The sequence below is a fragment of the Arachis hypogaea genome, chromosome 7, assembly GCF_003086295.3.
Source record: "Arachis hypogaea cultivar Tifrunner chromosome 7, arahy.Tifrunner.gnm2.J5K5, whole genome shotgun sequence".
Taxonomy (NCBI): domain Eukaryota; kingdom Viridiplantae; phylum Streptophyta; class Magnoliopsida; order Fabales; family Fabaceae; genus Arachis; species Arachis hypogaea.
This window is the reverse complement of record NC_092042.1, coordinates 7,630,855-7,648,358: the sequence shown is the minus strand read 5'-3', so window position 1 is coordinate 7,648,358 and position 17,504 is coordinate 7,630,855.

The following is a 17,504-nucleotide window of genomic DNA, read 5'->3' as shown; positions in this document are numbered from 1 at the left end:
TTCAGAGCATCAATTTCAAGAACTCCTTTCTTCTGAGGTATCCCATTATTCACGGAATTCCTCTCAGAAGTGTACATGAATTGGTTGTTTACAACCATGTCAATGAGTTCTTGAGCCTCTTTAGGCATTTTCTTTAGGTGAATAGATCCACCTGCAGAATGGTCAAATGACATTTTCGAAAATTCAGATAGACCATAATAGAATATATCTAATATGGTCCATTCTGAAAACATGTCAGATGGACACCTTTTGGTCAGCTGCTTGTATCTTTTCCAAGCTTCATAGAGGGATTCACCATCTTTTTGTTTGAAGGTTTGAACATCCACTCTCAGCTTGCTCAGCTTTTGAGGAGGGAAGAATTTATCCAAGAAGGCTGTGACCAGCTTATCCCAGGAGTCCAGGCTATCCTTAGGTTGTGAATCCAACCATATTCTAGCTCTGTCTCTTACAGCAAAGGGGAAGAGCATGAGTCTGTAGACTTCAGGATCAACTCCATTCGTCTTTACAGTCTCACAGATCTGCAAGAACTTAGTTAAAAACTGGTAAGGATCTTCAGATGAAAGTCCATAAAACTTGCAGTTTTGTTGCATTAAGGCACTAGCTGAGGTTTCAGCTCAAAGTTGTTGGCTCCAATGGCAGGAATGGAGATGCTTCTTCCATCAAATTTGGACGTTGGCTTTGTGAAGTCACCAAGCATTCTCCTTGCATTATTATTATTTTCGGCTGCCATCTCCTTCTCTTGTTCTAATATTTCTGAAAGGTTACCTTTAGATTGTTGTAACTTAGCTTCTCTTAATTTTCTCTTCAGAGTCCTTTCAGGTTCTGGATCAATTTCAACAAGAGTGTCTTTATCCTTGTTCCTGCTCATATGAAAGAGAAGAAAACAAGAAAAGAAAGAGGAATCCTATATGTCACAGTATAGAGATTCCTTTATGTTAGTAGAAAAAGAAGGGGATAGAAGAAAGAAAAGTGAAGAATCCAAACACAAGGGATAGATTGAGTTCGGATTTTTAGATGAAGAGAGATGAAGAGAAGTGTTAGTAAATAATTAATTAAATAGAATAGGAAAAGAGAGGGAGAATTTCAAAAATAATTTTGAAAAAGGGGTTAGTAATTTTTGAAAATTAGAGATAAGATAAGATTAAAATTAAAATTTAAAACAAAAGAATTTTTGAAAAAGGTATGAGATATTTTCGAAAATTAGAGAGGGAAAAGTAGTTAGCTGATTTTGAAAAAGATAAGAAACAAACAAAAAGTCAAAGAGTTAGTTGAAAAAGATATTAAAATCAAATTTGAAAAGATAAGAAGATAAGAGGTTAGATAAGATATTTTGAAATCAAATTTTGAAAAAGATAAAATTTTTGAAAAAGATAAGATAAAAGATAAAAAAATTTAATTTTTAAAATTTAAAATTACTTACTTCACTAACAAGAAACTTCAAGAAAAGATTCTAGAACTTAAAGATTGAACATTTCTTAACAAGAAAGTAACAAACTTCAAATTTTTGAATCAATCACATTAATTGTTAGCTAATAAGATATAAAGATAAGAAAAAGATTTTGAAAATAATTTTAGAAAAGATTTTTAGAATTTTCGAAAAATAGAAAAAAAAATGAAAAAGATATGATTTTTGAAAAAGATTTTGAAAAGATAAGATTTTTAAAATTGAAAATTTTGAGAGAAAAAAGGAAAAGATATTTTTTTGATTTTTAAAATTTTTTATTTTGAGAGAGAAAAACACAAACATGACCCAAAACATGAAAATTTTGGATCAAAACTCTTAATGCATGCAAGAACACTATGAATGTCAAGATGAACACCAAGAACACTTTGAAGATCATGATGAACATCAAGAACATAATTTTGAAAAATGTTTTATGCAAAGAAAACATGCGAGATACCAACCTTAGAAATCTTTAATGCATGGACTCTAACAAACGAAAAATGCACATGAAAAATAACAAACAACACAAAACAAGAAAACATCAAGATCAAACAAGAGGACTTATCAAGAACAACTTGAAGATCATGAACAATACTATGAATGCATGGGATTTTCAAAAAATGCAAGAAAAATTTTTAAAGCATGCAATTGACACCAAACTTAAAAATTGACTCAAGACTCAAACAAGAAACACCAAATATTTTTGATTTTTATGATTTTCTAATTTTTTTGGATTTTTATTAATTTTTTTCGAAAATATTTTTGGAAAAACGAAAAAAAAGAAAAGAAAAATTTTGAAAAAGTTTTTGAAAAGAAAATTACCTAATCTGAGCAACAAGATAAACCGTCAGTTGTCCATACTCGAACAATACCCGGCAACGGCGCCAAAAACTTGGTGGATGAAATTGTGATACAAGAGTTCCAGGCACTGTTAGAGAAGCTCACAACTCCGTTCAACTTAACTAGCAAGTGTACTGGGTCATCCAAGTAATACCTTACGTGAGTAAGGGTCGATCCCACAGAGATTGTTGGTATGAAGCAAGCTATGGTCACCTTGTAAATCTCAGTTAGGCAGATTAAATGGTTATGGGTTTCGAAAATTAATAATAAATAGAAAATAAAAAGGGATAGAAATAATTATGTAAATCAATAGTGGGAATTTCAGATAGGCGTATGGAGATGCTGTGCCCCTCTCAAATCTCTACTTTTTTATTACATTCATCCAATCCTTCCTACTCCTTTACATGGCAAGCTGTATGTAGGGCATCACTGTTGTCAATGGCTACGTCCCATCCTCTCAGTGAAAATGTTCCTATGCTCTGTCACAGCACGGCTAATCATCTGTCGGTTCTCAATCAGGTTGGAATAGAATCCCTTGATTCTTTTGCGTTTGTCATCACGCACAGCCTTTAGGAGTTTGAAGCTCGTCACAGTCATTCAATCCCAGAATCCTACTCGGAATACCATAGACAAGGTTTAGACTTTCCAGATCCTCATGAATGCCGCCATCTATCTAACTTATACCACGAAGATTCTGTTGGGGAATCTAAGAGATATGCGCCCAGCCTAGAGTAGAACGGAAGTGGTTGTCAGTCTCGCGCGTTCATAGGTGAGAATGATGATGAGTGTCACGGATCATCACATTCATCAAGGTGTAGTGCAACGTATATCTTGGAATAAGAATAAAAGAGAATTGAATAGAAAATAATAGTAATTGTATTGAAACTTGAGGTACAGCAGAGCTCCACACCCTTAATCTATGGTGTGTAGAAACTCCACCGTTGAAAATACATAAGTGAAAGGTTCAGGCATGGCCGAATGGCCAGCCCCCTGAATGATCAAGAGACCGAATGATCAAAGACTACAAAGTCAAAAGATTAAACTGTCAAAAGATGTCTAATACAATAGTAACTTATCCTATTTATACTAGACTAGCTACTAGGGTTTACATGAGTAAGTAATTGATGCATAAATCCACTTCCGGGGCCCACTTGGTGTATGCTTGGGCTGAGCTTGATCTATCCATGAGCTGAGGCTTTTTTTGGAGTTGAACTCCAAGTTATAACGTGTTTTGGGCGTTCAACTCCGGATCATGACGTGTTTCTGGCGTTTAACTCCAAACAGCAGCATGTACTTGGCGTTCAACGCCAAGTTACGTTGTCAATTTCCGAATAAAGTATGGACTATTATATATTGCTGGAAAGCTCTGAATGTCTACTTTCCAACGCCATTGAGAGTGCACCATTTGGAGTTCTGTAGCTCCAGAAAATCCATTTCGAGTGCAGGGAGGTCAGATTCCAACAACATCAGCAGTTCTTTTGTCAGCCTTTTTCAGAGTTTTGCTCAAGTCCCTCAATTTCAGCCAGAAATTACCTGAAATCACAGAAAAACACACAAACTCATAGTAAAGTCCAGAAATGTGAATTTAACATAAAACTAATGAAAACATCCCTAAAAGTAGCTTGAACTTACTAAAAATTACCTAAAAACAATGCCAAAAAGCGTATAAATTATTCGCTCATCATTAGTCAAATGCGAACACACTCAAGAAACTCTTCTACATGGACATAGGGCTCAAGGAATCTACAATTTTTGTTAATACTGTCACCTATAAAAATTATACCCCTGTTGTTAACAATGCTGAAAAATCATACTCATGTAACTCTTACACTTTATTGCATTATAGACTTGAACATGCTGCTCCTAAAATTGTAAAACATGTCCTTACAAATTGTAATCCTCCAAAATATAATAAAATTGTCAATTTTTCAGATTTTTCTAACTCTATTTGTGATCATTGCATGCAAGCAAAAATGCATAAGTTATCATTTCCTATTTCAGAAACTACATATAGTTATCCTTTAGAACTTGTTTACTCTGACATTTAGAATCCAGCACCCATGATTTCTCACCTTGGATTTCGATATTATGTGACTTTTATCGATGCATAATCTAGATATACTAGTATCTATTTGCTTGTAAATAAGTCACAGGTTTTTGAAGCTTTTAAACAACATAAAGCATCCATGGAAAAATTCATAGGGCACATCAAAATGCTTCAATCCGACAATGGTAAGAATATCTCTCTCATTCCTTTAAAGAATACCTTCAACATCATGACATTTTTTAGCACTTTATCATGCCCATACATTATAAAACAAAATGGGCGTGCAGAAAAAAAGCATCGCCACATCACTGAAATAGATTTGGCCATGCTTTCTCATGCCAAAATGCCTCTCACCTACTAGGATGAATCTTTTTTAACTATTATATATATATATATATATATATATATATATATATATATATATAATTAATCGCTTGCCTACGCTTATTTTATCTCACAAAACACCCCATGAAATACTTTTCTTTGTTAAACTTGATTACACCTTTTTTAAGATCTTTGGCAGCGCTTGTTACCTTCACCTTCGCCCTTACAATCCTGCAAAATTTCATTATAAGTCACACAAATGTATTTTCTTAGGCTATTCCACTCAACACAAAGGTTACAAATGTCTTTTTTCCACTGGTAAAATTTATATTACCCGCCATGCTCTCTTTGATGAATTTCAATTTCCATTTCAAAGTTTATTCTTTCCCAAAACAGACAAGACAAAATTCTCATATCAGACACCAGTTCTTTGAATACCAACTGTACAACCAATTCAGTCTCCACCTAGGACACCTACTATATCTAACAACAACACTGACCCACATATAACAACCTGTCCGTCCATCCCATCCTCAACCTCATCTGATCTTATACAATCATTAATATCTCATCAAACTTCTCCACTTGATGAATCCTTGTTATTTAAGCCCATATAACAGCAGCAACGCATCTCTGTAGTAGACATTCCACTATCTCCCAACAGCACACACCCTATTAATACTCACTAAATGATTACTAGATCAAAGAGTGGCAAATCAAAACCTAAATTATATACTACTTCTATACATAGCACTAACGATATAGAATAACTACTACCAAAAAATGCTACTTTAGCTCTCAAAGTACTAAAATGGCATGATACCATGAAAGAGGAATACAAAATCCTCATGAACACCAAAATATGAACCCTTGTTATACCTCCACCTCATGTCAATATTATTGGCTGCAAGTGGGTCTTTACAATTAAAAAGAACCCAGATGGTACCATACAACGTTACAAAGCTCGCTTGGTGGCAAAAGGGTTCCACTAAGCTAAAGGTTTTGATTTTAAGAAAGTTTTTAGTTCAGTTATAAGATCTGCCACTATATGTGTGATTCTATCAATTGCTTTATCTTGGAATTGGGTGATACGCCAATTTAATTTTAATAACGAATTTTTAAACAGGGATTTACATCAACTATTTATATGACACAACTTTTAGGATTTGTTCAAGACACAAAAAGTGTTATGTATTTACTTGGTATTTAAGTTATTTCTTAGGTATTGAAGTCTTACACACTCATGCAGGACAACTATATTTATCTCAAACAAGATATATTACCAATAATTTATCCAAAGTTGGCATGCAAGGAGCTGCTCCCATGTCTACTCCAATGGTCTCCTCCCTTCAACTACTGTCATCAGGATCTCAAGATTTCGAAGATTCAACTTTATATCGGTTTGTAGTGGGAGCTCTACAGTATGCCACCATCACTAGGCCTGAGTTTTCTTTTGCTGTTTGCAAAGTAAGTCAGTACACGTACAAGCCACTGGTATCTCATTAGAAGACTGTTAAACGAATTTTGTGCTACCTGCAAGGGACAAAGACTCATGATTTAATTTTTCATACATACAATGACTACAGAATATATAGGTTTTCAGATTTTGATTAGGCAGCTAACCTCGAAGACCGAAAATCAATCTCTGGGTACTGTATATATTTGGGAACTAACTTAATTACCTGGTCATGCAGGAAACAAAACACAATCTCTAGATCTTCCACTGAATAGAGTTTAGGAACTTGGCTACGTGTGAAGGGGACATTTGTTGGCTCACAAATCTGTTGATGGAACTTGGAATAAAGTTCCAGACTGCTCCTATAATTCTGTGTGATAACATGAGTACAGTTCTCTTAGCTTATAATCTGGTGTTACATGACAAGATAAAATATTTTCAGCTAGATATTCAAGTCATTCGAGACAGACTTACCAAAAGGTTATTGCATGTGGTTCACATTTCGGGAAGTGAGCAAACCGCAAATATTTTGACCAAACCCCTTACTGCTGTCACTTTCGAGCGGTTGAAGAGCAAACTCAGAGTGGTTCCAAAACCAATCTTTAGTTTGAAGGGGGTGAAAAGGATACGGGTTAGTCAATTAGAGGAAGAAAATTTTGTTAGAGTTTGTTATTGCTGGTAGAGTTGGTTAAGATATTTTGGGTGGGTTATTGTGAATAATGAGTCTTCTGTTCTCTCATTTTTAGGGCTATATAAGACTCAACCTAACTGTAATTCAAACACAATTTTATAATCTCAAATTCTCTTTTCAGTTTTTTTTTCTCTAGTTCTCTAATTCTCTGCTCAAACTAAAATTCGTTCAGACATACATATATATCGCACAAGAACATGAATGGTGTATGTAATGAAGTCCGTAGTAGTCCACACAATCGCTAACTCAAGTGGTCATTGATATAGAAAATCACGCAATGATTAACACTGCTGTTGCTCTTTCAACCAATGAGGATGAAGGATTGGACGAAGAAGAGGAAATGATTAAGAGAATAAAGTTGTACAATCTTTGCTAACCTCGCCAGAGGAGAATGAAGAGTGGCACGAAAATAGCGGGACAGTAGTGGATGGGCAGTAGGTGGGAGGTGCGTTGGAGTGAGCACCGAAGGGGGAGGCGCGTCTGGTTGACCGGTGGAGGTGAGGATCGGGATGAACAACGATGTGAGTGGAAGAGCGTAAGAGTGTTGAGATGAAATGAGAACGTGATGTGACGGTATATTAAAATGAGGTTACGCTGCCTAACCTTAATAATTTAAAGGTGAATTCTATGGTGCCTATAACTTGATGCCTAATTTTTGCCTAACTTACTTCTTATGGCAACTTTTGAATATTTAATAATTATTTACTTTTATACTTTTAAAATTAAATATTAATTTTTAACCCTTTTTGGTAAGTTAGGCAAACACTTTTAAGCACCATAGCAATCACCTAATTTAAATTTAAAATTGATTATTCTAATAAATTGACAATCTAATTTTAATAATTAATTTAACCTTTTTTTTTAAAACATTGTTCACGTTCAATATTTATATTATTTACCTATATTTTCTCATAAAACTATATAGATCAATGCGTCCCATATATTTTGTAGTTTGACACATATTCGTCGGAGTATTTTATCAGTGAGTATATCTACTACCGCCATCCCAACCATTGTGTTCTCTCCATCCTCCACCACAATATTCTCCTTATCCTCCCCATCCACCATGCATATCTCTAGCCTCCTCTCCGCTAATAAAATTTTTTGTCCGTTGAATTGTATTCTTAATTAGTTGTACACATATATCCAATAATTAATACAAAACAAAAGTATACAATAATTAATTTAATTTTAAAATAATTATTACTATTATTGTTGTTAAGAATATTTTTTTAAGAAAAAGTATAAAGAATTAACTTTTATAGTTAATTAATATTAATTATTTTTCATTTTAGTTCTAAAAACTTTTACTTTTTAGATGATTTAGAGTTTATTCTATTATAATTTACTAATTTAAAATTTAAAGTTAAAAATTCATAATTTAAGATATAAAATTTAAAATAAATAAAATAAAATTTTAAAAATTAGTTAATATTAGTTGAAAAAATTAACTTCTTAGAATTTTTTTTATTATTATCACAAGTGTCATATTAACCAAAGTACAATGAAATAGATATGTTTTTAATTTATGAAAAAATTAGTTATAAAATTACTTATTTAATATTTTAAATTTATTATTTTATATTAAAATTTTTAATAATAAATTATGATATTATATCAACAAATTATTTATTAAAAAAATTTGGCACATGAAAACTGAAAAATATATATCTCTATGAATCTACATATATATAACTTGACAACAAGGTAGAGAAAATATATTATGATGATATTTAATTTGATTGATTTTTTCATCAAAAATCTTGTTAATTAATTACGTGCATGAGATTATTCTTTCAGAAAATCAATACGTACTCTTATATTTTTTTGATAAATTAATATATTTGAGTGTAAAATTATATATATTACATTAATTTATACATATATAAAAAATTAAAACAGTAGCTACCATGAACTAAACTAAAAAAATATTAATCATAAAAATATAAATTATGCGTGTATATATATAAAACAAGTGAAATTCACTCATATTTAATTAATTTTTTTAAATGGAGGTCAAATGTCCAAAAAACAAAAAAATCACATTAGAATAATTTTAAAAAATTTAACATCCATTCTATTAGCAAAGAAATAATAGTAAAACAAGAGAGATGGATATTCGAATTGGTGACGGTCAGTCTCCTACTTTTAATCGTGTTTAGTAAGTGTATAAAAATTAGTCTTTTTGAAAATGTGTCTAACTTCAATTTTGTTTAATTTTAATAAAAACTCTTTGAATGACCTGACGAGGGTGGAACTAGCATGTCTATCGGATTGTTTCCTTCAAAAACAGTAGAAGAGTACATTTCTAATATAATTCTATCACCAACTCTAAGATACTCAGGTTTGGTGACGAGCTTGATACCAGCATAAAAGTCCCAAATTTTTACCATTGCGATGATAATAAAAGAACACATTTACTAATTTTTTATTCTCTATACTCAATGAACTAATATCTCTATTACTAGCTTTATATGTATGCTTTATCTCTCATCATTATTTTTAGATAATCAACAAAAAAGAGCAAATTAAACACAAAAAAATGACTTCATCCTATTCATCTTCGCCATTGATAAGATTATAGAGAATGTAGTGAAGTGTATAAAATATATGCAGACTATTTATAAGGATCCAAATTAGTGATACATATAGGGTTCATAAGACGATTTTTTTCGGTCAATTAACTTTACCAATATCAGCTAAGGCATCATATATTATATCAGCATTGAAGTGATAAACTTAAGACATATGCATGTGAAACACTTAGATAAAACAAATTAAAAAATAATAGCAAGTGAATCTTGAGAACATGACTGATTGCATCATATATCATATCAGAGAGAGATATTTGTCTACAAACACATCCATTCACACACCCTGATACCAACCAAACAAGTGAAACTCATCCATATTTAACTGTTTCTTATTATCTATACTTAATGTACTAATATCTCTATTAGTAACTTTATATGTAAGTGTATCAGCATAAAAATTGGTCTTTTTGAAGATGTGTCTAACCTCAATTTCATTTCAATTTTACTAAAAGCTCTTTGATTGACCTAACGAGGGTGGAGTTACCATATCTATCAGATTGTTTCCTTCAAAAGCAATAGAAAAGTACATTTCTAATATAATTCTATCACCAACTCTAAGATACTCAGGTTTGGTAGCGAGCTTAACACCAGCATAAAAGTCCAAAATCTTTACTGTTGTGATGATAATAGAAGAGCATATTTACTGATTTTTTATTCTCTATACTCAATGTACTAATATCTCAATTAGTAGCTTTATATGTATACTTTATTTCTCATGATCATTTTTAGATAATCAACAGAAAATAGCAAATTAAGCACACAAAATTAAAAAGGACTTCATCTTATTATCTTAGCCATTGATGAGATTATAGGAAATGTAGTATTCCGAGGGTTACCTGAAACTGTAAGTCGATCTCGGACGAGATCTTCTGTGCTGGTCGGAGCCGACGTGTCCGACAGGTGTATAGCGGCCGGAGCTGGTGTGTCCGACTTGTGGAATTGAGAATGCTGTTGACCCCTTGTCACCGAAGGGTGGGGGGTACCTGCAAGGGACTCCGATGCTTAAGTTAGCAAGGGTATTAAACAGGTATTGGGTAGAATCAGAGCATGAGTTATACTTGGGTGCTCCAGTGTATTTATAATGGTGAGGAGTGACCTTCTGTGGATAAGATAAGTTAGTTATCTTATCTTATCTTTATCTTCAAGTGAGGTCATCTTATCTGCAAGGGAACGGCCCTTCTCTCTATAGGCTTGGGCTGCCTTAGGATTTGGGGCGTGTTCCTCTATTTGGGCCCTTCTTTGGGCTTTTCTAGTGACTTGGCCGAGCTCTTAAGAAAGAGGTCGAGTTGTCTTGACCTGAAGAGGTCGGTCGCTTTGTCTGTCGAACATCTCGGGTCGGACAGCTCGACCCAGGGTATGAACATGTAGTGAAGTGTATAAAATGTACGCAGATTAACCATAAGGTCAATTAACTTTACCAATATTAGTTAAGGCATCATATATTATATAAACATTAAAGTGATAAACTAAGACGCATGCATGTGAAATACTTAGATAAAAAAAATTAAAAAATAATAGCAAGTGAATCTTGAGAACATGACTGATTGCATCATATATCATATCAGAGATATATTTGTCTACAAACACATCTATTAACATACCTTGATACTAACTAAATAAGTGAAACTCATCCATATTTAACTGTTTCTTATTATCTATACTTAATGTATTAATATCTCTATTAGTAACTTTACATGTATACCTTATTTTTTGACATCACTGTTGGATGACTGATTAATTGTTATAGTAGAGATCAGTTGAAAAGAACAAATTAAGCATAAAAAGAAAAAGAGCTTCATACTACTCATCTTTGCCATTGATGATATTGATGACAAGTTATCATATACCTATTTCTCAAGCTAATTTCACTTGTTTCACTAGTTTTTATGCACTTTCTTGCACCATAAGTAAGCAATTTATAGTGGAATTGCATGTTTTATTTGAATCAATCAACCACCACTTAATTGATGCTAAATCATGAAGTTTTAGTTAAATTTAATTGAATTTTAATTGATTTATAAACCTTGTGAATTTAGTGATACTTTGATTGGTTGTTTTGATTATTTGAAGGAGAAGAAAAGAAGAAAGGAGTGAAGCGTGGCCTAAGAAAGCGTGGCCCAAGGAAAAAAAGAATGTAGCGCATGGAAGGGAGGAAGCCATATTGCCCTCCACGAGAGCACACTGCCCTCCAAGGGAGTACAACAATGAACCAAGCATTCAAGGCTTCACTGCCCTGCCCTCCTTGATGAAGTATATCACCAAACACTAAGTGTGGTGTCTACATATGTAACAATGTTCAGAAGATCATTTCCCATTCATGGAATCAAAATCATACATGGATCATGCATCATTACATTTTGGAATAATTTCCCATCTTATGATCAAACCACCGTATATATTTATGTGCTAAGGCTAGCTATTTTGGTTTAATTAGGGAAAAGAGGTTGGGATAAATACAAGGAGAGGAGGGGCCACAGCTAGGACAAGCTAAGTGAGGAGTGGTCACATGTGCCTAGAGAAGTGCGCTCCTTGGGAAGCAGAATCTGCATGCATGCACCATCGAACACCTAAATACATGCAACCAATGAGAAGAGAATCCTCGTCAAGCCTCAACAATGCATGCAAGTCGTTCAACCCATGAGTCCTTTATATGTTCAACTCAATCTCAACCCTTCATGATCACCAACGAATTCCTTCCTCATTTATTGTGGTTTTGTTAGAAAAGCTTGAAGAACCTGCCTATAAGTAGCCGTTAGCACTAAATGGCTTACACATTCATACAAGCTACCTTCACTTGTAAACCATAATCTCCTCTACTCCCAAAACTAAGGCCAACAATTCCCTTCTCTTACACAACAAAACCAAGCATCATCCCAAACACAACACATTTTTCCCATCCTCTCACTTCTCCCTTCTTCTCACCTCAAAATCTAATGGCTTCTTCAAGTTCAAAAAGAAGACCGGGAAAGGAGCCAATGGTGACCGAGCTTCCATCCTATGATGCAAGAAAATTTAGATCCCAATTCCATGAAGGGAGATATCATAGGTTCATGAAGACAAAGAATGTCATTTATGAGAAGGGTCTTGAGTTGAAGGACGGAGAATATCCCATCATGAGGCAAATCACTAAGGAAAGAAGGTGGAAACTTTTATGTGCTCCTCTCGTTGACATTAGTGCAGTCATGATCAGGGAATTCTATGCAAATGCTGTAAAAGAGAACAAAGATAGTGCCCCCTACACGAGTTATGTCAGAGGAGTTAAAGTGAATTTCAGTCCAGCAGCCATCACAAGGGCCTCGAAGTTGAGAACCATAACTTATGCAGAGCCTAGTTATGAGACCAGATTACAAATGGAAAATAATCCTGATGAGATCCTGCAAGAATTATGCATGGAAAACATAGACTGGGAAAGCGATTCAAAAGGAATCCCAAGCCACTTGAGGAGAATAAATCTTACTCCTGTGGCCAAAGGATGGTATGAAATAGTAAGGAGATCTATCCTTCCTACTGGAAACGCCTCTTGGGTCACAATCAAACGAGCACTATTGACATACTGCATCTTACATGGAGGTGAAATCAACCTCGCACAACTCATAGCCAACAGTATTCAAGAGATGGCCAACAGCACAAGCAAATCAAGTGGTCTTGGTCATCCAAGTACCTTTCTCAGGCTATGCAACAAAGCTGGAGTAATCTTTGAAGATGAGGACACAAAAAAGGTGAAAAAGGGGAAAGGAATCACCAAGAGGAGCATGGAAGGGATGACTGAAGAAGATGATCAAGAGGGGGTGATAGCTCCCAAACAAAGGAGATCACAAAGAGAAGAAGGACGAGAGCAAGTTCATGGTGCCATAGACATGAGCCAGCTACAAAGAGCAATTGAAGAGCTATCTCAGCAACTCATGCAAGCTTAACAAGAGCAAGATCAAGGGCACCAAGAGCAATATCTAGAGTCCCATCCAGAGCACTGGGAGCAATACTTGAGGAATAAAGAGGAACGAGAAGCTTGGCAGCGTCAAATGGAGGAGAAGCAAGAGAGATGGCAACAACAAATGATGACTCAGCAGCAAGAGTTTCAAGCAAAGATTCTTGAAGAACAAAAAGAGCAATATAAAGAATTCAAAGAATCATATGATAAGCTGTACTTTAGTCAAGCTAAAGCAGGGGAATATTGTCACAACCTGTATCAATGGAAGAACATTCATCACACTATGGGGGAAGTTAGATATGTGCAAAACGTAGAGAGTGATGAAAACATACAAGCAAGGTTGGAGTACTTGACCCACAATTTGCCAACACTCAATCCACAAATCAAGCCATTTGAGCAGTGCCAAGAATTTAGAGACAAGCAGCAAGCAAGGTCTCATCACTATACGAAGGTAACACTTAACAGATTGGAAGAAGTTGGGCTCTCAGGACTCTTAGATTCTGTCTGGGATAGAAGATGCCCTGGTGAAGAAGCCAAAGACTATTCCAAGCTAGGGAAGAGAAAGAAGAAAAAGGGAGAATCAAGCAGCGGCCACAATCATTAGAAGGTGGCAAAGTTCTTTCATACTTTTAATAAGGAGATGCATGTCTGAAACATGATATGCCTCCACTGTTTATTTCCTTTTATTTCATTTTCATGCACGTTTTCTTGTTCAATAAGTAGCTAGAGAAATAATCTGCATAATGCTTGTCATTCATCACTTAGCTTTAGATTTTGTTTTGTTTCCCATATGCTTGAATAAAAGAGAAATGTTTGAATTAGAAAGTAGATATCCAATGTTGTATAAGTTAAAATGAAAGTTAATGGTGGTATATGTGTTTGATTAAATGCATAACTCATGAAATAATTGCTGCATAATGTCATTTTCATAGAAGTATGAGTTAGCTTGCTGTCATAAAGGTTCCTATCAGTAAAGAAAAAAAAATCCCTTGAGAACAAAATAAAACAGAAAGAAAAGGAAGAAGAAAAAGCCAATGTGGCAAGAAAAAAACAAAGAATAAAGGCTGGGCACCAATAGCTTGGACCCTAGGACACATGCCTGTGGTGTTTTTGTACTAGGATATGCTTGGATAAGTAAATTCTAAGGGGTATTTCAGAACATGGCCACTTAGATCAACTGATTTGGGATGGCCAATTGAAAGTCCACAATAAAGAGCAACCTAGCTACAGAACATTTAGTTATCCAAAGAGATGCTGGGCATCAATGATCCTAGGAGGAAATAGTGAGCCATGTGTCTGTGGTGAAGAGATGTTGAGTAAAAATAAAGCCAAAGGCTACTGCAACATTTGACACCAAGCCTTCAAAGAATAATAAGCTTATTAAGCAAAATAAGAAAAGAAAAGTTAGCAAGGGAGCAAGTAAAAAGTAAACCTTACAACAGCAAGTTTAGTAAGCCTTTGAGGAAAAGTGTACATTATGTAACAGCAAACAATAACTGAGTTATCATTGTCTGCATAAAAACTCCATGAACCAAGTTCTGCTATATGCCTAATAAGGATATGCATGCTTTCCTTTTTTTTCATTTCCTCTTAATTTTGATGCTTGCTTGGGGAAAAGCAAGATTTAAGTTTGGTGTTGTGATGACAAGTCATCATATACCCATTTCTCAAGCTAATTTCACTTGTTTCACTAGTTTTTATGCACTTTCTTGCACCATAAGTAAGCAATTTAGAGTGGAATTGCATGTTTTATTTGAATCAATCAACCACCACTTAATTGATGCTAAATCATGAGGTTTTAGTTAAATTTAATTGAATTTTAATTGATTTATAAACCTTGTGAATTTAGTGATACTTTGATTGGTTGTTTTGATTATTTGAAGGAGAAGAAAAGAAGAAAGGAGTGAAGCGTGGCCTAAGAAAGCGTGGCCCAAGGAAGAAAAGAATGTAGCGCATGGAAGGGAGGAAGCCACATTGCCCTCCACGAGAGCACACTGCCCTCCAAGGGAGCACAACAATGAACCAAGCATTCAAGGCTTCACTGCCCTGCCCTCCTTGAGGGCGGAGCACAATTCTAGGCCAAGAAATGAGAGAAGGAAAATCTCTGCCCTGCCCTCCTCAAGAGCAATATCAGGCTCCTCATGGAAATAAATCAAAGGAAATTGTCTCCAAGTGCCACCCATGGGTTTCGAACCCAAGAACAAGAAGGAAAGAAGTAGCGCTCAAATACAAGGAAAACAAGCAAAAATTGGTTTGTTTTCAACCTCCAAGGATCGAACATAGCACCTTGAGGAAGCAAAGAACTAGGCGCTACTTTCGTGCCAAGAAACCCAAGAAAAAAGGGCAACAAAAGCCATCCAGCGAGTTTCGAACTTGGGACCTCACCCAAGAATAAGGAAAGCCTGCGCTGCCTTGCCCTTGTGAAGGGCAGGGCAGCATTTCTTGGTGCATGGCACACAAATTGACACGGCCAGGTTGGGCGCGCGCAGCTTGGACGCACGGGCAGGAAGGCAAGGCGCACCATGACAACACTGCCTTGCCCTCCACAAGGGCAGGGCAGCATCCTGATGCCTCTCCCACGCACGCAACATGCTTCCTCACACAACTTCCCTGCTCTGCCCTCCACAAGGGCAGGGCAGCCTCTTGGGAGCAACATGGGCTGAATTTCACTCGAAAATTCAACTTAATTCAATTCTTCACCAAATCAAAAAGCCCACTCAAAATTCTTAGATCCAAAATGGAAAGTGTATAAATAGGTGTTAGTTAGGATTAGAAGGAGGTTTTTTTTGGAGAGTTTATTTTCATTTTGAATTTTCATCCTTAGTCACTTGAGAGCACTTTCCATTTTTCTGTTTTTCTGCAAACTTGTCTTGAGAATTGGAGGAGAGAATTCACTTCTTCTTCCTCTGCTCGTTTTGTTTTCTTTACTGGGTTTTGTTGAGTCTTGAGTGTGAAGAATTGAGGAACTTCTGTCTCAATCTCCATTTAAGATCTCTTTGATTTTCCTTCTGCATAATTGAGTTGAATTTCATTTCCTTTACTGCTTCAATTTTCAATTTCTCTTTACTGGCTTTGTGAACTTGGATCTAGGAAGGCAATTGAGATCTAGACTCTGCTATCTAGTCTCTGGAGTCCTGAGATTTGATTTTCTCTTTTTGGTTCTTCTGCTAAACCACTGCTGCAATTTAATTTCCATTTTTTGTTTGAGATCTAGCTGAATTCAAATCATCTCTTGCTTTGATAATTGTTGCAATTTAATTTCCCTTGTTTAAGTTCTGAATTCCCAGTCCTTGACTCCCTTCTTCATTCAAGCAATTTACATTCCTTGCACTTTAAGTTACCGCAATTTATATTTCTTGCACTTTAAGTTTCAGTCATTTAATTTCTTGTTCTTTAAGATTCAGCACCTTTACTTTCAGTTTTCTTTAATTTCTGCAAACCATCCCTCCCCCTTTATATTTCCTGCTATTTACTTACTGTTGGATACAAAATCACTCAACCAATACTTGATTCGCTTGACTAAATCAACCACTAAACTAAAATTGCTCAATCCTTCAATCCCTGTGGGATCGACCTCACTCCCATGAGTTTTATTACTTGATGCGACCCGGTACACTTGCCGGTGAGTTTTGTGTCGGATCGTTTTCCGCACATCAGATATTACAAGAGATGTGGTAAAATTTTTGTGAAATGTATATAAAGTAACTACAACTGTTTATAGGGATCAAGTTGGTGATAGATATAGTATTCATATGAAGATTTTTTTCAGTCGGTCAACCTTATCAATATCGATTAAGGCATTGAAGTGATAAATTAAGATGCGTGTGAAATATTTAAGTAAACAAGCTTACGAAACAATGGCAATTGACAAGTGAACCTTGAGAACATGCCAACCTTGAAAACATGCAAACTAATTGTATCATATATATATTTTATGGGTATTAGAATGATAAACTAAGACGCATGAATGTGAAACATTTATATTAAAAAAATTAAGAAATAATGTCAAATGAATCTTGAGAACATGTGAACTGAGTGCATTATATATTATATCAGAGAAAGATATTTGTCTACAAACATATCCATTCACACACTCTGATACCAACTAAACAAGTGAAACTCATCCATCTTTAACTGTTTTTTATTATCTATACTTAATGTACTAATATCTTTATTAGTA